The 24,901-nt window shown below is 41.8% G+C and overlaps 1 protein-coding gene across 1 annotated transcript in view; it reads right to left on the reverse strand.

Annotated features, from left to right (window-relative positions):
* Positions 1–23,523, reverse strand: part of Exn (Ephexin) — a 177,252-nt gene extending 153,729 nt beyond the window's left edge. Inside the window, exon 1 of the mRNA XM_083120790.1 lies at positions 22,904–23,523. The gene's annotated coding sequence lies outside the window, so the exon portion shown is untranslated. The remainder of the gene's footprint in view (positions 1–22,903) is intronic.
* Positions 23,524–24,901: the final 1,378 nt, after the last annotated feature.

Consider the following 24,901-nt stretch of genomic DNA (forward strand, 5'->3'; position numbering starts at 1 on the left):
ATTCCCGAGGGCATTTTCACAAAAATCTTAGATTAGACAAGATTCCACACTTGAACAAAAAGCTCATATGCTCATGTTAAGCTTGTTTTAAGTATAGCAAATCTGCTGGAGAGGGGTTCATACTTTCTCGGGTTTATAGTACCGTAAATACAACTACTAGAGCCTCTACGTGCTTTGACCTACTTTTAGAGTAGGACCATAAAGAGAGTTCTGCGCCCGAAAATGAGGCTCGAAGTGAGGCTCGGTGAGGCTCGACTTAATGGTTTGCTCTTGTAAGGCATAAGCCCCATTTTCTCTCAGTGTTGCCAACACCTACCTACACCCCTTCTTCTTCTTCTTACTTGGCAAGGGCTACTACCTTTTTTTTTGAGGCTTAGCCAATGTATATACTTTCGTAACATACACACACTGGGCAAGGAGAGCCGGCAACAAACACACACTGCCGTAAAAGAGAGAGAGATGGATGGATGGATGGCAACACAGTATATGTGTGCGTGTGTGTGTATAATATGTAGCATTATTAACTAGAGAGTGTTGGCAAACCACCTGCAACTTAAAAAAAAAGAGATGCCAACGTTGCTGTAAGATGAAGAGAGAGAGAGATTTAAAAGACCTATAGCTGGCAACAGTGGTGTGCGATGTCCTCCCTCTTCTGTGCAAATATGACATTATGATGTTACTGTAGTTTTTGAAGAGGATTACGAGTTAACTAAAAAAAACTGCAACTATAGAGAGACTCGACAGACGCACTAAACCCGACCTCTCTACGACTATTTGTTCAAAAGTTACGAGTGATCAAAGTTTTGGGAGGGTGGGTTAACTTCTTACCCCTTGACCCCAGGACCACCAAAACTTTGTATACGTATTCTACACCTCCAAAATCGACAGGGGGTATCTAACGGTACCGGATGGGGGTGTTTTTCGATATATTTTTTCGATAACTCTTACCATTTTCGAGATATTTGCAATTTAAGATTTTTTTAACGCTGTGGACTTAGAAAATTTTCCATTGATGAAAAAAATTAGTTCCATGACGACCTATGTTTATTTTGGTATGGGAGGACAGAGGACACCGAGACTCGACCGACGCACTAAACCCGACCTTTCTACGCGTACTTTACGTCACCCAAAAAAAAATCGACAAGGGGAGATTTTTCGATAACTCTCACTGTTTCCAAGGTACTTAGTTTTTTTTTTTTTTGATAGACGACAACGACGGAGTCATCAATGAGTAAACATCTGTGAACTCGGTGAACAAGTCAACTTTTTCAGTACGTCAATATTTTTTTTTCTTATTTCTTAGTGAATGGGTTAGGTGACTTGCAACGACGAAGGCCTTCTAGCAACACGTATAAATAACATACCTGAAAATTGTATCGCTATATACTAGACTTTTTTGGTTTGTGTGATCTGAGAAAGCAATGGCATCCACCACCAGTTTCAATCGTAAAAATGATAAAACTGAATGTGTTACTTGTGGGAAGCTAATCTCAAGGAACAATTATTCGGTACACAGGGCAAGATGTAGCGAAACAGGTTCGAGAATTAATCGTTCGTTACCTTCTAAGCCTTGTGCTCGATGTAGAAAAATGATCAGCATTACAAATTTAAGTAAACACCTCAAAATTTGCAAACCATCGACCGGACAAGCATCGAAAAGGGAAATCGATAATTCAGAAACGGAAGCTTCCACTTCCAAACAAGTTAAATTATCCGATGAACGCAAACCAATTAGATCTGCATTTAACCGTCATATTCAGGATTTATTTTTTACTTCGGAACCAGGCTGCGACATTCTTAGTTTCTTGCGTGAAACGAAAACATCCGTGATAAATATTCTAAAAAATAAATTGGAAAATAATTCCATAAAAGTATATGTTGATCTATTTTCCGAATACGAAAAAGTCGATGGTACAACAAGAGTTTTTTATCATCGAACAAAAAACCAGGCTCTTCATTTGGCGGACGTCGATAATTTGGACGAATTTTATTCTGATCTTTCAAATGAACTGGTTAAGAAACACGACGATTTCGAGGCTATAGAGTCGGGATGGTCTCTGTGTGGAAGTCCTCACACGTTAATCGTTTACGTAAACCAATTCTCGCCTCTTCGTGCATCCAGCTACGTTCCTCTTCCAGTGGATATTAAAAATAAAAAAGCCGTGCTGAACATTCAAAATATAGGTGATAAATATTTCCTTTGGTGTGTGTTGGCGGAACTTCACCCGATTCATTGGTCAAATCATCCAGAACGGGTTTATCATTACAAGCAGCATGAACCTGAACTGGAAAATGCAATGGCTGGCATCGAATACCCGGTGACCATTTCTGATATATCAAAATTCGAAACACGAGCACGAGATGCAGAAGGAAAACGCTTAATAATCAACGTGTATTCCTATAAGTGGGATAAACATGTCGTGCATCCCGTCAGGATAAGCGATGTCGACGATGACGATGCTCGTGTGATTAATCTTCTTCTAATTTCAAACGACAGTGTTCACCATTACTGTCTCATTCGTTCACTATCACGTTTGGTCAGAAGTCAAACTACCAAGTATGCAAACAACATCGAAGTTTGCCCGAGATGCCTAACCACATTCAACGATATAAAACAAGTCGATTATCGAAAATACACTGGACGTCAGATTGCTATCGATAAACTTGCCGAACATAAAATATATTGCGGCAACAACAGACCGGTTCGAATGTTGATGCCTGAAAAGAACGAAGTGGAAGAATTCAAAATGCACAAGGCGTTGTTGAAACATCCGGCCATCATCGTTGCTGATTTCGAGGCGTTCCTCAAACCACTCTCATACTGCGATCCGGATCCCGAAGTTTCTTCCACCACACCTTACCAGCTTCACGAACCAAACAGTTTCGGTTACGTTGTCGTGCGACAGGATAAAATAGATGAACCGTACGTATACCGAGGACCCGATGCAATCGAACGCTTCTTCGAAAAGATGGTCGAGGAGGTTGGGAAAATTGGATGCATGCTGCAAACATCGAAACCGATGCTTCCGTTATCTGCTATCGAACTTCAAAATTACTATGACACTGTCAAGTGTCCTGTGTGCGATAACCACTTCACAGACGACAATCGTAAAGTGTTTCACCATTCGCATACGGACGGTCGGTTCATAAGCGGAATCTGTAATGCATGCAACCTCAAAATCCAAAAACCAAAATTCGTCCCCATATTCTTTCACAATGGTTCTAATTACGACTTTCATCCCTTAATTAGGAAACTCGGATACGACACACAAAAAATAGATATTCTTGCTCAAAACGAAGAACGATACATCTCTATAAGTAAGAAAGTTATGATTCCTGAGACTAAAAATACCATCGAGATGAGGTTTCTGGATTCATACAGATTTCTCTCTGCCAGCCTGGATGCTCTTGCCAGCAAACTTTTAGACGAACAATTCAAAATTACAAAAGCTAGTTTTCCCAACGTAGACATAGAACTCGTTAGACGTAAAGGGATTTATTCTTACGAATATGTTAGTGATAATTCTAAATTTAACGACGACGCTCTCCCACTTCCAAGAGAATTTTACAGCAGACTCAGAGAGAAAGGAATTACGGGCGAAGAATACCAACACGCGCAACTCATGTGGGAGAAATTAGAATGTAGGACACTCGGAGACTACCACGATGCCTACTTAAAATTAGACGTAACGATACTCGCGGATGTTTTTCAAGCGTTCAGGAAAACGGCAACGAATATTTATAAATTAGATCCAGCGTATTTCTACAGCCTACCGGGATTAGCGTGGTCGGCAATGTTATTCCAGACAAAGTTCAAGCTGGAACTGATATCGGACGTGGACATGTTACTTTTCATCGAGAGGGGGATTCGGGGCGGGATGGTACAATGTGTACAGAGATATGCAAAAGCCAACAACATGCACATGAAAGAAGATTATGATTAAAATCGAGCATCGAATTACATCTTCTACGCCGATGTTAATAATCTCTACGGACATGCCATGGTACAGAAACTTCCTTACGGAGGATTCGAATGGGCATCAATAGACATAGAAAATTTCGATGATAGTGAGTATGGCTTCTTCGCAGAGGTGGATATCGAATTCCCCGACCATTTACACGGTCTGTTCAGCGATTTACCACCGGCATCCGAGTTCAAATCTTCGCCTCATTCTAATCAATGCAAGCTTTTATTGACTCTAGAGGGGAAAAAGAGATACGATGTTCATTACTCGAATCTCCTATTCTTGATCGGGAAGGGTGCTAAGGTAGCGAATATTAGAAGAGTCCTCAGGTTTAAACATTCCGAGTGGCTCAAACCGTACATTGAAACAAACACGCAACATAGGACAGTTGCCACTTCCGATTTAGACAAAGTTTTTTTTAAATTAATGAATAACGCGGTGTATGGCAAGACGATGGAAAACGTGCGGAATCATGTAGACGTGAAATTGGTTTCAGATAAAAATAAATGCATGAAGTGGGTGGCCGATCCTAGATTCAAGTCGAGAAAAATTTACAATGAGAATTTGGCACTTTTCAATCTAGATATAAAATTGATGAAATTCAGAAAACCAATTTACGTTGGCGCAACGGTTCTCGACTTGTCGAAACTTTACATGTTCGAATTTCATTACGACGTGATGAAACCCTTCTTCAATGATAAGATATCACTTTTGTACACGGACACCGACAGCTTCATTTACAGCATACAAACACCTAACCTCTATGAAGACATAAAAAATCCTTCCATGCTTGAGTATTTCGATACTTCTGCATATCCTCAACCCAACAGATTTGGGATTCCTTCCCTCAACAAAAAAGTCCTAGGTAAACTGAAAGATGAATGTAACGGTGATATTATTGTCGAGTTCGCGGGTTTGCGTTCGAAAATGTATGCCATGACAACAGAAACTAGAGTCACGAAGAAAGCAAAAGGTGTGTGCAAGAATACGGTGGAGAACAAACTCACCTTCCACGATTACATCGATTGCCTTTACTCACAATCGACGATACTAAGTATAGAACAAAGAATCCAAAGTGTAGACCATGTGATTACAACAAACAAAGTTAGGAAAGTAGCATTAGATCCGCATGACGATAAAATATGTATTTTGTCTTGTGGAATCCACACGTTGCCTTGGGGACACTATCGTTTAGAAATTAGTAAAAATTGTAGGCAATACAATTGAAAAAAAATAAACTTAAATAACTATAACTAAAATAAAATAAAAACTTTAACTGTCTCAAATTATCACATACACAATAAATAACTAGCAAGGACAATGAATCTCTTTGGTTTCCGAAAGCAAACAATGGAGACTGTTCACCGCACGGCAGATCATGAATTTCTACCTTCCATGTTATTTAAACTCAACGGCCTGTTGATCAATTAATTTTCGGAACGCTGCTCTTCTTGCTGGAACCGTGACGATTTCGGATTCGCGACGATCGACATGACGAGGAAACCCAACGACGGAAAATACAGAAACAAAATCAACGACATTCTAAACGTTGCAACGTTGTAATCGTGGAAGGTGAGTTTGTTCTCCACCGTATTCTTGCACACACCTTTTGCTTTCTTCGTGACGCTAGTTTCTGTTGTCATGGCATACATTTTCGAACGCAAACCCGCGAACTCGACAATAATATCACCGTTACATTCATCTTTCAGTTTACCTGGGACTTTTTTGTTGAGGGAAGGAATCCCAAATCTGTTGGGTTGAGGATATGCAGAAGTATCGAAATACTCAAGCATGGAAGGATTTTTTATGCACTTCATGCATTTATTTTTATCTGAAACCAATTTCACGTCTACATGATTCCGCACGTTTTCCATCGTCTTGCCATACACCGCGTTATTCATTAATTTAAAAAAAACTTTGTCTAAATCGGAAGTGGCAACTGTCCTATGTTGCGTGTTTGTTTCAATGTACGGTTTGAGCCACTCGGAATGTTTAAACCTGAGGACTCTTCTAATATTCGCTACCTTAGCACCCTTCCCGATCAAGAATAGGAGATTCGAGTAATGAACATCGTATCTCTTTTTCCCCTCTAGAGTCAATAAAAGCTTGCATTGATTAGAATGAGGCGAAGATTTGAACTCGGATGCCGGTGGTAAATCGCTGAACAGACCGTGTAAATGGTCGGGGAATTCGATATCCACCTCTGCGAAGAAGCCATACTCACTATCATCGAAATTTTCTATGTCTATTGATGCCCATTCGAATCCTCCGTAAGGAAGTTTCTGTACCATGGCATGTCCGTAGAGATTATTAACATCGGCGTAGAAGATGTAATTCGATGCTCGATTTTAATCATAATCTTCTTTCATGTGCACGTTGTTGGCTTTTGCATATCTCTGTACACATTGTACACAGGGAATCGAATGAAACGCCCCCCCTTACGGTTATGCAACCTGGAATTTTATATCATCTAGTTTCGCCTGGTAGTGTTTCCAAACCTATAACTGTAGTGTTTCCAACCCCGTATTGGTTGGTTGGTTGTTGATTTGGTGTTTTAAGTCCACAATGCACAGTATGACTAATCGGGACTGGACCTACAGTTTACAGGGGGATCCGAACCACTTTGTGCCTCCACCGGGACCCCTTGATTACAAGGCGACGACGCTACCACTGCGCCATCCAAGCCTGTATTGCTTCGTAGAAGACGAAACCTTCACGTAAACTTCTTCATTCGTGAGTTACATTTGATTTACAGACTCACATTACAGGACACTCATTTCCTGTATTGCATGTTTTCTGGAGCATTTATTTTTCCTTCTGTGGAGAAAATTCTGTTATTATTTTACATCTTATTTTTCGCAGCTTCTCTACCATTTATTGGCTAATCGCAACAATGAGGATGAATGATGACTCGATGAAATTGAGTCACCATGGGGAGCTAGATTCATATTTTTATTATTACTAATATCTTTCTCTTTTTTTACTTTACTTTTTTCTAGTCGCAACGATGAGGATTAGTGTATGATAAAATTCATGAAGGAACACTCATAAACAATCATACCCAGGCCGGGACTCGAACCCGGGAATTTCGGCAGCGAGATCAAAAGCCGACGGCTTACCACGCTCGAGCACAGCGGCAGCCAATTATTATTAGTGATATTGTCTCAAGTAGTGTATTTTTCCACCATATTCTTTCACACAATCATGAAACGGATGAAAATTAAAATGTTAAAATACCTGCCTACGTTGTTTTTTTTAGCTTGCAATATAAAGCCCTACTGCACGAAGCCAAATTGTGGGAATACGAAACAGAACCAAGTTAACATATCTTGACCGTGGAAAGTGTTAATACAAAATCTAGAAAAGAGCCATGTAACAGTTGCCTGATTGCTTTTCCATTTGTTGTATGGGAAGAATTGTCTGAAATGTGTGTGTAGTGGCAGGCAAAAGAGAATACAAAGATCGAATAGAGAGGCAACACTGTCATTGTTCTGCACTGCACAGACCTCGCGTCTCGTCGAGTGGGCGGGGCACTGTGGGTGCGAGCGAGCTGCTGTTGCTTCTGCAAAAAGAACACTCACAAACAACTGAATGACGCTCCGCTTAAAATCTAGTCAATCGAGAAAGGATTTGTTGAGGAAGTGAATTGAAATATAAACGCCAGAATTTGGTCTAAGCCTATAATGGTTACTAGCTATAAGAGCTGATCAATTTTTACATGTGGAATTCCGTAATGAACGAGGCAACAGGCCGCACTCCACACCTTTAGCCTGGTAACACTAATAAATCATCTCATTATATGCGTTCGGTTATGCTGATAGTCATGTTTAATATATTACCTTCAAACATAAACAATATCATGGACTCACTCAGAGGCTGAATTCAATTTTACGCTTTACTTTTCTGAAGATATTGTAGCAATATAATCATTCCGCTCTATTTTCGTATTCTCAATTGAACTCGCACTATTTTTTCCAGAAGTTGAGCCCCCCCTTCCTTCTCCCACCTTAAAAATTCTTGGATGAGAGGCTACAAACTATACTAAAACTGAATTACAGACAATACTTTACGACTCAAAGTGACGTGACCTAGAACGTAGTGAAAAATCACTGGTGCAAAATTCAACGTAATGATGATAAAATGAAGGTAGGAAAATGGATGTGCTAGAAAGTTTTACATACATACACACAGTTAGCTCCGTGTAGAAGATATTTCTTCACATTTTTTTCTCACCTTGGCTTCCTTGAATTCACGAAACTGTAAAGCTATGAACGCGTTAACCCCCTATAATCACGGAGTCCCAGGTTCGATTCCTGGTGGAGACACAACTGCCTAGTGGTTCGGATCCAACTTTCAACTGTAGGTCCCACTTCGGGTAGCCTTTTTAAGCATGAAATGGAATTAAAACAAAATTGGAACACGGTAACCCATCACAACACACGCGCAGAGAGCGTTGAACTTAATGACTGACAACTACATCGAACTTTCAGCGAAGCTGGAATAAGGTCTATTTGCCATGCCAAATAGTGTGCATTTTCAGTCTCGTGGTGCCTTCTATACGAAGTGCAAGCAATTTATCTAAAAAAATTCAAATGTGAGGGTAAGTCGAGCTATGTTTCATTCAATAAGACTCTTCACTTCAAACATATTTTGCTCTATAGCTGTCGATTTCGAATGGGCATCTAAGACTGGTTGCTTAGCGGACCGGATTTGGAAAAAATCACGGACTGTCATAGTTCCAATCACACTACAGACATAGCAAAAATTGTTCGCCTGAAGATGAGAGAAGAGGTGATCTCTTGATATGTCTCCAAATATATAGATAGAATATATAGTCAATCAAAAAGAAAAACAATGGATAATGTCCAATTAAGTCGAAACGCTGTTAGAACCTGTGTTCATTCTCAGAGCAGAAGAGTTATTTCGACAAAATCCTGTTTCCCTGCTGGCTGCTTCGGGGAGAAGGGCTTTGTAAAGTTGCCGCTTCTTGCCCAAGCGGTAGACCTAATTCGTTGTTTGGCCACGAGTTCCTACGTAGGCAAACGCGGCAACAGAGGATCACTGCCATAAAGGTGGTTCCCGCGCCGGCTGAAAGAGCGACGGGAAATTAAAGAACCATTGTGCAGGTGTGTGAAAAAGTAACCATGAGCACCAAGGTATCAATAAGAAAGAATTGGAAACATAAGTTGCATATTGAGATGTGTGTAATTAGTTTTGTTCTGGGATGTAGCAAAGAACATCGGTTAAACCGTGCGGGGTTTCAATACTGTGTCCACCCTCGTTGGATTCAAGCACTGTATCTAGTCGACGAGGCAAGGATTCCACGAGCAGATGTTTGGTCTTCTCCTTAAACTCTCCCAAACATCAAACACGTGAGCCAGTAGAGCTTTCATTGTTCTCAGCTGTCTAGGTTCCCACTCTCACCATCAACGCTCAAATGTTTTCGATTGGGAGACTTCGCTGGCCAATCTACTCTTGAAATTCCTGGGTGCTGATTAAACCAGATGGTGTTCGCTTTCGATGTATGGACGCTGCTGTTGTCTTGATCGAAAGTCACGTGCGAAATCTCATCTTCAAGGTGTCTCTCTCGCACGCTGGGAAGCATGTGGTTTTCCAGCACTGTGACGTATTCCTGCGAATTCATTCTCGAGGACACTTCAAACAATCCACCTACTCCAGACGAACTGATCCATCCCCACACCGCCACGTATATCCTGCCACTCCTAGCATGGGTAGAAATGTTCTCGGGGCCGTAGCGAGTGTTGTCGTGCCTCCAAACATAAACCTGACCATTTTCGTCAGAAGAAAATACTTTCTCGTCGCTCAAAATTACGTTATGCCAAAATTCTTGAGGAGCTGTTAAATATTGTAAAGCAAAACTGATCCGTGCTTCGTGATGGAAATGCATCATTGCTTCTTTCTTTGCCGCTCGACGGTGCCGAACTGTTGCAGCATGGCACTCCAGTTTAAACTCTTGGCGAATCTTCGTTGTAGCCATGAAGGGATTGCCTTCGCTCATCTCAATGATACCTGCATCTTCTTCCCTGGTTGTCTTCCTCGGCCGGCCTTTGTTGGGTCTTGACTTCATTCCTTGGTCCCCTTCTTCCTCGTAACAACGAATCCAACGCCTGACGCATGAATCGTCCACACCAAGGGTCGTATCAGTAGTGCAGATCCGCCGCACAAGAACATACGGACTATCTTCTCTCTTGGAAATTCCGAAGTGTAAGACATGATTAAATTATATCGTAAAGGAACATTCGGACCGAAGGGACACGCTGCACGTGGCAGATGCTTCTTGAAAACACCTTATCATTGGTGCATGTAGAGTTTCACGCCCATTCCGGTGCAGAAAGTTTCATTTTATTGGTTCCGTTGCAAGTGGCATGCTCAAGGCATAGATACGAGTAAAACTGCTGCAGGATCTCGAACGAAGCACCCACCGGGGCTCGAATTAAAGCCAAAGCGTGGTGGCAAAAGGCAACCGTGAAGTTACTGCATCTGAGATTTACGTCAAGCAGGGCCTGCGTGGTGTGTGCAAAGAAACTCACGCTTGCTTTAGGAAATAAGGATACTATTGAATCAATGCAATATAAAAGAGTATATACCGTAAAATATACATTATTATTGACTCATGCATTCCCTGAAAAAAATGCATTGTTATCTCGCACATTTCTGCCCGCAATGAATATAAATGTATAATCTATTAAATTAAGCAGGTGCATGCAGATTTAAAAATATTGATAAGATGATGCAATTGAATTGAATTGAATTGTTGTTTTTTAAGTCCACTTTGTGCACAGAAAGGCTAATTGGGGCTGGACCTACAGTTTATAGTGGGTTCCGAACCACTATGTTCCTCCACCGGGTATCGAACCCGGGACCCCTTGATTAAAGATGACGACTCTACGATTGCGCCATAGGGGAGGCCCTAGTCCTCTTACGGAGATAATTCGTTCGGAGCAATAGAAATGCCCTATCAAAACAATTGGGGAATATTATTTTCAATGTGGATATTTTTCGGAAAATATGTTTCTAACAACAGTTTACCTAAATAGTGGGGACGTGGGGTGAGAGAGAGGGACGAAGTTGGAAGAGAGAGAGAGAGAGAGAGAGAGAGAGAGAGAGAGAGGAAAAGCACACAATTTTCTGTTCAGTGCGAACCTTTGGGATTGCTTTTTTCATAGCGCACCAAAAACACAATACGTATAACCCAAATACAACCCAAACCTTCAATGGCAAAATTGTGAGTCAATCACTCAACTGGAATAAAAAGTACGGATTTAAATGTAGGAGGCCAGAAGATAGTTATTGCGCTACCATGTGACAAAAAAATCCTCTTTGTCCGCGAGAATTGTCATGCCTGAGTGACATGTAGTTTACGTTAGTTGTGAGAGTTGCTTCAATTCCATTGCCTGCCAAGAATAATGATAGCGCTGAAAGCATAAAATACAGAAATGTGCATGTTTGGCGAGCTATGAGAAAAGCAGATCCTTGTGTTTTCTTTTCAAAATTTACTAATTTTATGTCAACTTTTACATATAGCCAGCCAATGGCGACAGAGGAAGAATGATGCTTCAGGGAAATTGATGAAGATTGAAGAAACAAGAAAAAAGAAAAACTCATTATCAGAGGCTAGGACCAAGAACCCTGGCTACGCAGCATGTTATGATATTTAAGTATATCACGGATTGCTGCTAAATCCTTTCCTAGATATTTGTAATGAATGAACCCCCGCCCCCGCTACGAGAAAAAGAAAGACTATAGGATGTGAAACATTCACAATGTAATTGCATTGCTTTACATCGCTCTTGGCTGTATTCCAAATGTAGTAAGAGATCAACGATAAGTTGATTTTTTTTTTTTTTGTGCCAAGGTATAAGTGTATTTGAGCGCAAGGGCTACCTATTTCATCATTTATAAAGAGTTAACTTCGTCGTTACACTAGCACCAGGCACAAATGCATCAATTTCTATTTCGGTTATTTCACATCACTCTTCTGCCTCTTGAGTTAATCGCGATAATACGGATGAATTATCAATTTATAAAATTGTGACGGGACAAACTCAGTGATACATTCATGCCTGACCAGAGTTCGAATCTGGAACATATGACCTCGCTTCCCTAGAAAGGCTGGCAGAAATGTATCGGAAAAGTGTAGGAGCACCAAGAACCGGTTTCACCCAGCACAGACGACGAAATCATTTACAGCGACTCGCTGTGGCAGTGTTGCTCGTCACCCCCTCCCCCTCACTCGCAGATAGCCTAGCCTTCTCAGCAGCCCACCTGCTGATGGAAGAGTGGAACCACAAGCAAAACAACCTGCGCAGACCCACGAATCCTGTGCACCGTACTCCCGCGAGGAGGGGCGGGGGAGAGCAGACCATGCTTCCTTATGGCCCGAGCTGAAGGGAAGAAGGGACATCTGCGCGGGTACTTTTCGTCCCAAGGATTTTTTTCGTTGTGGTCGATCTATACTTTTCGTTTCAGGCATACTCCGACTGAAAGGTTTCTGGCACTCCTCCGCCCCCCCCCTTCCCACCATGGTTAATAAATGAGGCCCTTGCACTTTCAAAACCCTTATCGCAAGAAAAAGCTGGCATCAATTTTACACCACCATACAATAAGATTTACACGGGAAACATTTCCTAACATATTTTCTTGATTCGGACTAAGAGCAAATTAAAAATAGTCAAAGAATTAAATTACTGAAAATATGGAAAAGCGCGATACCGAAATCTGTCATGAGTGCGAAGGGAAAATCGAGAAAAGGAAAAAAAATTAAGTATAAAAGTATTCGAATAACCAGATTAAGAGAGAAAGTTATCACGGCTCGAACAATGCAAATGAAAAAAAAACGGGAATACGAATTAAAATATACAACAATCGGAAGTAGGCTGAAGGAAGCAAATTTTAATAAACGTGGAAAGAAAACATCGCTGGTTCGATTCGCGACGGAATATGTTGTTCGAATCCCACTCTACACTGTATGTCCAGATGCATTTACACTTAAAACAAACTTCGTGGAACTTTTTCCACATCAGATGTCGCCAAAAATTTAAAAACAAGAAGAATAACTCTGAAGGAAAAATGCCGAAAGCGTTATTGCAAAATGAAAAAAAAAAAAAATCTTCACATATTCGTTCGGAAGTGGTAAAAGAATAATAAAAAACTCAAGCATAAATGTTAATAACACTTGTTATTATTACCAGAGACATTCTCAAAATAAACTTCTTGTCCGTTAAAATCAAATCAAGAGGAAAGCAAGATCTCCACCCGGTCGCGTGAATCTGTGGCTAGATTCAAGAGTTGGAAACACTACGCTTCTCGCGAGCTGCTATTCCTGGCGAAACTAGATGATATAAAATTCCGGGTTGCATAACCGTAAGGGGGGGCGTTTCATTCGATTTCGAGTGTACCATCCCGCCTCGAATCCCCCTCTCGATGAAAAGTAACATGTCCACGTCCGATATCAGTTCCAGCTTGACCTTTGTCTGGAATAACATTGCCGACCACGCTAATCCCGGTAGGCTGTAGAAATACGCTGGATCTAATTTATAAATATTCGTTGCCGTTTTCCTGAACGCTTGAAAAACATCCGCGAGTATCGTTACGTCTAATTTTAAGTAGACATCGTGGTAGTCTCCGAGTGTCCTACATTCTAATTTCTCCCACATGAGTTGCGCGTGTTGGTATTCTTCGTCCGTGATACCTTTCTCTCTGAGTCTGCTGTAAAATTCTCTTGGAAGTGGGAGGGCGTCGTCATTAAATTTAGAATTATCACTAACATATTCGTAAGGATAAATCCCTTTACGTCTAACGAGTTCTATGTCTACGTTGGGAAAACTAGCTTTTGTAATTTTGAATTGTTCGTCTAAAAGTTTGCTGGCAAGAGCGTCCAGGCTGGCAGAGAGAAATCTGTATGAATCCAGAAACCTCATCTCGATGGTATTTTTAGTCTCAGGAATCATAACTTTCTTACTTATAGAGATGTATCGTTCTTCGTTTTGAGCAAGAATATCTACTTTTTTGAGCGTCGTATCCGAGTTTCCTAATTAAGGGATGAAAGTCGTAATTAGAACCATTGTGAAAGAATATGGGGACGAATTTTGGTTTTTGGATTTTGAGGTTGCATGCATTACAGATTCCGCTTATGAAGCGACAGTCCGTATGCGAATGGTGAAACACTTTACGATTGTCGTCTGTGAAGTGGTTATCGCACACAGGACACTTGACAGTGTCATAGTAATTTGAAGTTCGATAGCAGATAACGGAAGCATCGGTTTCGATGTTTGCAGCATGCATCCAATTTTCCCAACCTCCTCGATCATCTTTTCGAAGAAGCGTTCGATTGCATCGGGTCCTCGGTATACGTACGGTTCATCTATTTTATCCTGTCGCACGACAACGTAACCGAAACTGTTTGGTTCGTGAAGCTGGTAAGGTGTGGTGGAAGAAACTTCGGGATCCGGATCGCAGTATGAGAGTGGTTTGAGGAACGCCTCGAAATCAGCAACGATGATGGTCGGATGTTCCAACAACGCCTTGTGCATCCTAAATTCTTCCACTTCGTTCTTTTCGAGCATCAACATTGTTGCCGCAATATATTTTATGTTCGGCAAGCTTATCGATAGCAATCTGACGTCCGGTGTATTTTCGATAATCGACTTGTTTTTGATCGTCGAACGTGGTTAGGCATCTCGGGCAAACTTCGATGTGGTTTGCATACTTGGTAGTTTGACTTCTAACCAAATGTGATAGAGGACGAATGAGACAGTAATGGTGAACACTGTCGTTTGAAATTAGAAGATTAATCACACGAGCATCGTCATCGTCGACATCGCTTATCCTGACGGGATGCACGAGATATTTATCTGACGTGAAGGAATACACATTAATAGCGATGCGTTTTCTTGCACGATTTTCAAACTTTGTTAATATCCGACAATGTCACAGGGTATTCGATGCCAGACATTACACTTTCAAACTCGGACTCGTATTGTTTGTAATGTCCAACCCACTGTGGATTATTTTTGCAATAAACAGGATGCAGTGCAGCCAATATACACCAAAGGAAACACTTGTTATCGCTGTTCTGTATATTTAACACAGCCCTCTTGTGTTGAATGTTCGGTGGAAGAGGAACGTAGCTGGAAGCGCGAAGAGTCGAGAATTGGTTCACGTAAACGATTAACGTGTGAGGACTTCCACACAGAGACCATCCCGACCCTTAACCTCGAAATCGTCGTGTTTCTTAACCAGTTCATTTGAAAGATCAGAATAAAATTCGTCCAAATTACCGACGTCCGCCAAATGAAGAGCCTGGTTTTTTGTTCGATGATAAAAAAACTCTTGTTGTACCATCGACTTTTTCGTATTCGGAAAATAGATCAACGTATACTTTTATGGAATTATTTTCCAATTTATTTTTTAGAATATTTATCACGGATGTTTTCGTTTCACGCAAGAAACAAAGAATGTCGCAGCCTGGTTCCGAAGTAAAAGAGAAATCCTGAATATGACGGTTAAATGCAGATCTAATTGGTTTGCGTTCATCGGATAATTTTACTTGTTTGGAAGTGGAAGCTTCCGTTTCTGAATTATCGATTTTTCTTTTCAATGTTCCTTGTTCGGTCGATGGTTTGCAAATTTTGAGGTGTTTACTTAAATTTGCAATACTGATCATCTTTCCGCATCGAGCACAAGGCTTAGAAGGTAACGAACGATTAATTCTCGAACCTGTATCGCTACATCTTGCCCTGTGTACCGATAAATTGTTCCTTGAGATTAGCTTCCCACAAGTAACACATTCAGTTTTATTATTTTTTAAGATTGAAAAACTGGTGGTGGATGCCAGAATTTCAGGTATGTTATTTTATATAGAATTTCTTGAGTGCGAATACAAAAAAAACGAAATTCAATCTATTGTGAATATAATTTCCAGGTATGTTATTTTATATAGAATTTTCTCGGGGTTCATACGTCCCCTCTACCCGAGTGTCATGGTCGCAACGGGGCTCTCGCCACTCCAAGTTCACGTTGAAGGGCGTGAATTCCACACCGGAACGTTCCAAGCACGGAAGTGGACGTTTATCGCGGCAGCACGAATCCCCAACCGGCTGCACGGAAGCGGATCTGCACGTGTATTTTTCGCCCCACACGCTCAACGCCATGTGCATCCGCAAGATCATGATCTTGCGCAAAAAAATCAAGGAAGCCAAGAACTGCAAGAAGACCTTGCCGCCGGGCAAAAATTTCTCGAAATGGACGCGAAACAGAACACGGCGAAGTTGATGATGAACAGCATGTACGGTCAGATGTACGAACTGAAAGACATTCCCGAAGAAATTCGCGCTCACGTGAACCAACCTTACGTTCGAAGGCCGTACGGGAAAAACGTTGGGGGCTCGTTCGTTTCGAAGAACACCCGCTTCCGCGTCCCCATCGTTACTTTTCTGTCACGAACCATCCTACTGAAATCGCGCGACGTGGTCGAAAATTTCCCCTCGAACCCCAGCGACCGCGCATGATGTACATGGACACGGATTCGCTTTTCATCCTCATGGATAAACGCGATCAGGCTAGCTTGATCGATCACCTGCACGAGCGGTTGGTTCCCGAATTGCGGGTGAAGGTCGAATTCGTACTGAAAAACTTTTTCGCGCTAACCAAGAAAAAGTACGTCGTGCAGCTGGCCGACAGCGACGAGGTGCAATTCAAAGGGTTGAGGACCGCCATAGACGTGCGAGAGAGAAATTTTCTGCTCACGATCCTGAAGAAAGCGTGGAGCGAATACTTCGACACGGGATATCGCACGACGGATTCGGTCAAACAGATCGTCACGAGCATCGTGTGGTCCACGGCGAAGGCTTATTTGGAGTTCGTGGAGAGGCACGCGACTCAATTAGATTTGGGGAGGTAGCTCGATCTGTCCGGCCCCAGCTGGCTAGTTTCAAAAGCGACTGCATCAACGCTCTGGCTTGGCGTCACGTTTTCGAGAAGGTTTTCGGAAAGGATCCGGCCATGTACTTGCGAACGATTTTTCCGAACACCGTCTGCGACAGCCACATTCTGAACGAATTCACGTGGACGACCCAGCATCGTTTCCACACGCATTACTTTCTCGGCTGGGGTCTGATCTATCGATTCTGCTGCATCATCCCAACCTTCTTCATCATACACTGCAACATCAATTACTTGGTGCTGCATTATACGGTTCTGGAAAACAAGTTGAACGTCTTGAAAGATTTGTACCACACATTGTAGAAGATCACACGAGTTTAAAAAAAAAAAAAACACACCGTGGTAGATTACGCTGATAGTACAAGGTCGTAGTAGATTACACTGAGGGGACCTTTACAGTGAGAGGAGACAGCAGACTTATAGGAAAGTCATTTCAAAAATATAGGTCAAAGGGCGAGGTTAGCATAAGAGCAGGAGGTAAAAAATATAGCTTAAAAAGTGATGCCAGAACTTTTTTTCTGTCCACTTTTCTCTCATTGCAGGTTAGTTTAGTCCGTAAAACGTCGTAAAATAAAAAAATTAAAAGGACCGCGCCAGAACCGTTGGGTTCCCGCCATAAGGGAGGAGGGCCGGTAAGAAGAGGGTTGGGGGGGGGGTAGAGAGGAGGAAGCATTAACACCGCTATTGCCAGTTGGCGTCGTCTTCTTCATCTTACTGCATACTTGTCATCTTATAGAAGGCTACGCCGTCAACTTGTAACTTGTAGGTTAGCCTCGCCTGTGAAATATCATATGTTAAAAAAACAAGAGGTTTGTGAAGCAACTAGTCAGTGTTGCCAACTCCTAATTGTAGGTTAGCTTCGCCTGTAAAATATCACCATGGTGAAATTTTCTTGGGTTGGGTTGGCAACACTGAACCTCAATTAATGGCGCTGAACTGTCTATTTGGGTCTACTCTAAAGTAGGTCAAAGCACGTAGAGGCTCTCGTGTAGTTTAGCACGTAATAAAAAAAAAATAGGTTAAGTTATATCACGTAAGATCGTGATATACCTACAAGTGTGAGGTGGGAAAAAAGGGAAATTTTACTAAAACATCGCTAAACGCTAAAACATCGACAAAAAATTGTCAAAATATGTCAAAAACTGATATTCAATTGATAAAAAAAGAGGATACAAATGCATACCTACCAAGTATAAGTGGGAAAAAAGGGAAATTTTACTAAAACATCGCTAAACGCTAAAACATCGACAAAAAATTGTCAAAATATGTCAAAAACTGATATTCAATTGATAAAAAAAGAGGCTAAAAGACGATACCTACTAAGTATTATTTTGAAACCACTAATTTACACTACTACTGGCGATCTGGCAACACGTTCACAACTGTTTCCTGTAGTAACAATCTGATATAGAATTTGTTACATTTTCAGTCATAGGGAGCTTTCAGATCGAAACGACACGCGATAAGCTGCATGTGTCGCTCGGACTGGGTCGTTGTTTTCTCAATAGCGTGCATTGTGTCGTCTCGGTCTGTTGTGCGGCGAATGCTTTTTCGTAGACTGAAGGGGCCCGTGTCACTTCTCGCTTTCGTGAGCCGCCCCTCTCCGGCGTCGCATTGTCGCTTCGGTCTGAATGCTCCCTTAGACAAACACCCAGAAGAAATGGAAGAGAGACCACTTAAACTCAAGAGAATGGTAACAATCTGGTTGAATTGCACCCTGGGCAAATGAAACAAACTACAGCACTGATATCAACTGAAGAAGAATGGGTCCAGAGAGCGCAGAGATTACGATAGGCTGAGGAAAAAATGTCAATTATATAAGTAGAAGGAAGGACGCTGTCAGAAAATATTGTTACAGAAGAAAGTAAACCGAAATTTCGTCGACATCCAGTGAAAGGTATAAGCGTTACACAGCATAATAACAAAAGAAAGCGGATAATTTCGATGACGTAGAATAATTATGTGTCAGAGTGTGAATTGACGGACAGACCGGGCACACTCCCCCTGATTCTAGATCTAGTGAAGTGGGGAATCCCCAGCATCCCTCTATTAAATTTCAGCTTAAATTCCTTATTGATGTGTTTGATGTGTCATGTATATACGCAAATAAACATACACACAAATGTGTTAGCTAGTTAGCATGAAATGCTTTGAATGATTGATTGATTTGCTTTATTCTACTTCGCTTCTTGTGCCACTTTTGGCTAATTTGCGAAGATGGGAATGAGTCATGATATGATGAAATTGATGAGTGGATACTCGCAAATATTCATACCCAGGCCAGGATTCGAACCCGGAACCCCTGGCGTCGTAGCGCGATGTGCTAACCACTCCGCCACGGGGGGGGGGGGGGGGGGGCGGCTAGCATGAAATGCGTCCGATGATCCAAACACTATTCTAGACTGAATTTAGGTAAAGTTGTTTATCTGTGCAGTTTGTTAACCACGATGATACCAACCTACCAGACACTTGAAAAATGAACTCTACGTATATAGGTATAATAACGGATATGAAACTTTCCGGCAGGGGTTTATACAGAATTTTCCATCTGAGAGGTGTAAGTTCATATTTAGGCGTGTAAGGGTAAATTTAAGGCAAGAAAGACCATCCATTGAAACTTCGTGAAAAAAAAATAGGGATGTGTTTAAGATATTGGAGAGGAAGGGGGGGTGTTAGGGGCTACGGATAAATCACAGGTTATACGTCCCACTGGTCAGTGATGTCGAAAGAAAAACCCAGCTGAAAAATGGGGTCAGAAGACGACGGCAACAAAGCTTGGCATAATAAACCCTATGAAATTGTGTTTTGTGTACCATCTCAGGGTATTCAGAATAACAATAACAAAAAATTCAATAACAAAGCAACGGAACATTTTCAGAAAAGTGAAGCAGTCCAAAAAAGTGAGATGATAATTACATGGAAGTTACTACATGATTTCGTATTTATTGTGTTATTTTCTATTTAAAATTGCAGAACTTTAGGTTGCACAGTAGCGATTTCTTTCTTTTACCAAACGCACACAAACTTAGTACTCAGCAGTTGTTGTCATCTATACAACGTATTTAACAGTTGATTAATAAGTGAATTTTGTACCTCAATTGGTTGTAATCAAAGGGATACCAGGTTCGATAACCAGTGGAGGCACATAGTGGTTCGAATCCCACTTTAAACTGTAGGTCCAGTCCCTATTAGCCTATATGTGCATAAAGTGGACTTAAAGCAAGGGATGCCAATCTAAAATTTTACATTTCAGTCACGGTCATTTATGTTAATTATTATAAGAGCGTTGCAGGAACATGATAACTTCAAACAGAAGGATTTTTTTTAGAGGGAGTGAGCAACACTAGATGGGGACAAATATACCGACCCCTCTCCGTGGAAAAATGTCTTGCCTTGATTCCTTCTCCTTCTCCATGGCAAAAATCTGCCAGTCGTCTAAATATATGTCTTTGGTCTCCCTTGAACATGCTGTTATTTTCAAATTTACAAACGTCATTGTTCTGCTAAGATGAAGCAAACCGCTCGTATTCTTCACTTTCATTAGCATATTATCATAGATGCCTACTAAAAGGCCTCCCCGATGGAGCAGTGTTAGCGTCGTCGCCTTGTAATCAAGGGGTCCCGGGTTCGATACCCGGTGGAGGCACATGGCACAGTGGTTCGGATCCCACTTTAAACCGTAGGTCCAGTCCCGATTAGCCTTACTGTGCATAAAGTGGACTTAAAACACCAACTCAAATCAAACCAAGCCTACTAAAAGTTGATTGATAATTTGATATATATGATTTAGGGACTAAAACATACATGTACATTTCATGTTTTCTTTATTTTCAACGTCACACCCCCTAAATTTCATTCCGCACCCCCTGAAGATTAATCCCGGCGCCGCCGCTGGCCATAGGTTGCTCTTACGTAAAAATAGTGAATGTTCTGAAGAGCAAAAATAAATATATGATTTACTTTATTTATTTTACTTGGCTTTTCTGCCACTTTTGGCTAATCGCGAAGATGAGGATGAGTAAATATAATGAAATTGAAGAAAGTGAAAATCACAAAGAGCACTCATGCCGTGATTGGAGCCCCGAACCCCCGACGTCTCAGTGCGTTGTGCTAACCATTCTGCCACGGAGGTCGGTGAAAATAAATACAGATATGAACATAACCCTAAATAAATTATATACTATTATCTTTCCTTTTCACAAAGTTATTGCACAGCTAATGATACCTTCTCCCTGCTGCAACTTCAGTCATAAATGCATCCATAACGTAGTACATAAATGTCACAATTATGCAAATGAAAATGTACAAAGAATAGATTATAATTCGTTTCATATAATGTTTTGCAAGGCAAGCAGTTGAGTAAGTCTTGCTTATATCGACCTTAATTGTGAAACATGCACGCTATGAAACATGCACTCTGTGAACTAGCAGCAGGGGAAAAAACACAACTAGCGATCTACATACCAAGAGATAAGGAAGCCAAGGCGAACATTCCTGAAAAATTGCTCTTTGGTTTCAGAACGTAGAGGTGAAACCTCTTCGTCGTGTGCTTTATGAATTGTTTTCCTACATGAACCCTTGAGAGCAGTGGGAAAACTTCCGAGTCGAGAGCAGAAGTCATTTACTCTTATGAGGGGAAGCATTTCCTGTGCAGTTAATAAGAACGGGTTTCTTTATGGAAGACAGCAAAAAAAAAAAAAAAAAACTTATTGGTAGAAACCAAAGGCCTGTTACCACCATATTGTGTCGAGAAAACAGTGACTGTGCTCCCTTTTTCTTTTCCGTCATTTCCAAAGCAAAGCATTAAAATATCTCAAGTACACTGACCAAAATCTTGCCCAACAGCAACAACACGGATCGCTGGACCGATCTTGATCGACGTCAATCTCACAGCTGACATGTACCTTGAAATGCTGCACGACGTTATCATGCCGTTGGTTCTGAATGAGGAGGGGGGAGTTTCTAGGCATTTTTCAGCACGACGGGGCGCCTCCACATTTCACTAATCAGGTGCTAACTCGCTGGATTTGCAATTTTCAGGATCATGGAGTGGAGTGACCACGACGATCGCCTAACCTCCCACCCGCTATACATATACACACATACGGGCGTCGCCCTGGCACAACTACTAAATTTCTGGTACTTCTGGGGGGGGGGGGGGGGTACTAAACGTACAATTCACAAGGAAACTACTGGAATTTCGTCTGAATAGAAATTTTCCAAAAACCACGCTGTGTGCAAATATGTATTTGAAGCTCACTTTATACAAGGATAGGCTAATCAGGACTGATTGATTTATTTATTTTACTTTGTTTTTCTGCCACTTTTTCTGACCACAGTTATAAGTAGGATTGCAATGCTATGACGTTACCACTACGCTATCGGGGGAGGTAGTATCGGCGATTGGGTGCACAAATGGGGGCAAGGACAGTACTTTCTCTTGATAGACAAAGTTTAGCATTAAGATAAGATACCGTGGTGCGGGGACAAAAAGTGAGGGGGGACAACTGTCCTCCTTCAATCGGCGCTACAGGGGGAGGAATATTTCTTTCCTTGGCTCTACCACGGACCTTGGGCTCTACCAACGTGCCAAACCACAAGCTGCCATTGCCATCAATTTATAATTTACGAAATGCACGTCAAGTCCTGATTCATTTACAGCGCAGACGTAGAATCAAAGTTCACAAGCCCAGAGGGCAACTTTAGTCCAACTCTTCCCCAGAAAATCAGATAATACTTTTTCCTATCCTGTGAATCCAATTTCACTGGCAGTGTGGAGCCAGCACCTAATTATTTTTAAAAATGCCACTTTTCTGGAGAGACCTGGTCCATCCTGACCCCTTTAACGTCATCACTGACCACTGTTTATATCTGAAGAGCATGCTGCCTATACATTTCAATAACGACCTTCAAAAACGAATAACTCGAAGTCATTGACCAAGCCACGGGCCACGAATAACTGAAAACTTACTTACCCTTTTCACTGATTTGATGTTTCGTTTGATTTTGCTTTTTATCAATTGGGGCAGCGTATGATCTTGTGTTGTGTGGGGCAACGACAATGAATCATCCATGAAGATGAACAGCAAATGCGGTAGGTCACAGGGCAAGCAACAGAAGCACGAAGGGTAAACAAACACTGTTCCAGGCGCTGAGTATACCGGTGCGTTTGCATCGAGATTCTTCCGAACACACGTGATCACACTGTCAATGTAGCTGGTGCTGGCAGTTCGCCTCGCGGAATGAATTTCAATCCAGCCTCCACCTCATCTTTTTCTCTTGAGAAAACTCACTATTTCAACACTCCCACTGCACTACCGATTCACAACACACTCCTATATTCGCTCTCATGAAGAAAATGATACTTATTTCTTCAACAGACTTATTTCTCCGGTCATTCAAAAATCAGTTCCACTTCACTACTTTGCTCGATGCACACACCTCATCAAGTACGTAAAGTTTGACGTTTGTCCGTCGGGATTTCTCGGGAAGTTTCGGTAACCTTCGGAACATGGAGTTGCTGTTCTTTGCCTAGCCGCAAACTTCCATGTGCTGCGCGAGCTCGATCCCAAGTCGAAAACAGTTCAAGCTGCTGATCTTTTCCGTAAGATTGGTCACCACGAAAGAATGCGCTGGCCTTAATTTTCAAACGGTGGCAAAACAGAGACGTTATTCCTCGCAGGACGTCCCTTTCTGTCAAGGTCATTGGCTTTTGGATTTCTTGCGGAGCTGAGTCATGCCAGCTGGACGATCGGGGAACGGCATGGGAAAAAACGTGCAATCTGATGTGTCGTAGGAGGATATTGTAGCTCAAAACATGAATGGATGCTCCGTGTATCCATTGAGACTGAAAATCCGGTTCCTGTAGCATACATTGCCGTGGCTCGGGGGGAGAAAGTCGTGGCAAGTGCCCCTCCTTCCTCTTAACGGGATAGGAGACATGTAAAGTGCGTGCGTGAACTCCCATAATGTATAATTTGGTTAAATGGCGGCTAAACCTGGACACGGAGCAACTAGTGATGTAATTTTGCTACCAAAAAGTTCTTGGGTGAACTCCAGCAATTGTATTATATTTTTATTGGTCAAAAATGTTTGACACTCGACAAACAAATAGTGACCCCGCACGAGCGTCACCAGAAATGTTTGCAGTGTGTGTCAGGCCATCGATAAAAATAGAAATAATAACAATGAAAAATATTATCAAGGTTGTAAATTTTATTATACAATAAAAAAAACCGAGAAACTAATAAAAGGGCGTGTAAGGGGTGACCTGGTAAGCCACCCAAATTTCAATCTAACTTCCACGTAGTGCACCCTGGTAACTGCTTTTTGCAGGCCAACGAGGTTCTGGCGTTTGGGCCTACGGCGAGTATAATCCTCTGTAGGGCTGTGTATGTGTTGTTCTGTGTTTTGTCCTTATATGTGCTGAGTGCCCCTTTACAGCCTCAGCTTTTAACTCGTGTAAGAATAATTTAGTCCTCAGACATGTGTTTATTTTACTTACGGCGGTAGCTCAGTCGTTAGGCCGTCTGACTACCATGTGAGAGACCCGAGTTCGATCCCCGGCGGGGGAACGGCTCCGGCGCCCACCCAGCGTCGTATAAAGTGGGTACCTGGAGGAAACTCTGGGGGGTAAAGGCGGCCAGGGGCGTGGTTCTGATCACATCACCCCCAGCTCGGCCGTGATCAAGAAAGTGTGGGGCCCTAACCCCACACCCCCTATACGCCTTCATGGCGTGGTGCAAAGCACAGGGGAGCACTTTACTTTACTTTAAGGGGCTGGGCCCCGTATAATGTGACTAGCCCAATTGCTGAGGCACCCACAATTTTCAACTCAATCAATAAACTAATAAAAATATGTACATTTTATTAGATATTAGTATTATTTATTATTTAAAGGGGGAAACTTTGCTACTCGATCCACCACATTATCCAGAACAACCGTTGTTTTATAAGATTTAAAAACACTTTAC

This window comes from Lepisma saccharinum, chromosome 4 (genome assembly GCF_977018435.1).
Source record: "Lepisma saccharinum chromosome 4, izLepSacc3.1, whole genome shotgun sequence".
Taxonomy (NCBI): Eukaryota; Metazoa; Arthropoda; class Insecta; order Zygentoma; family Lepismatidae; genus Lepisma; species Lepisma saccharinum.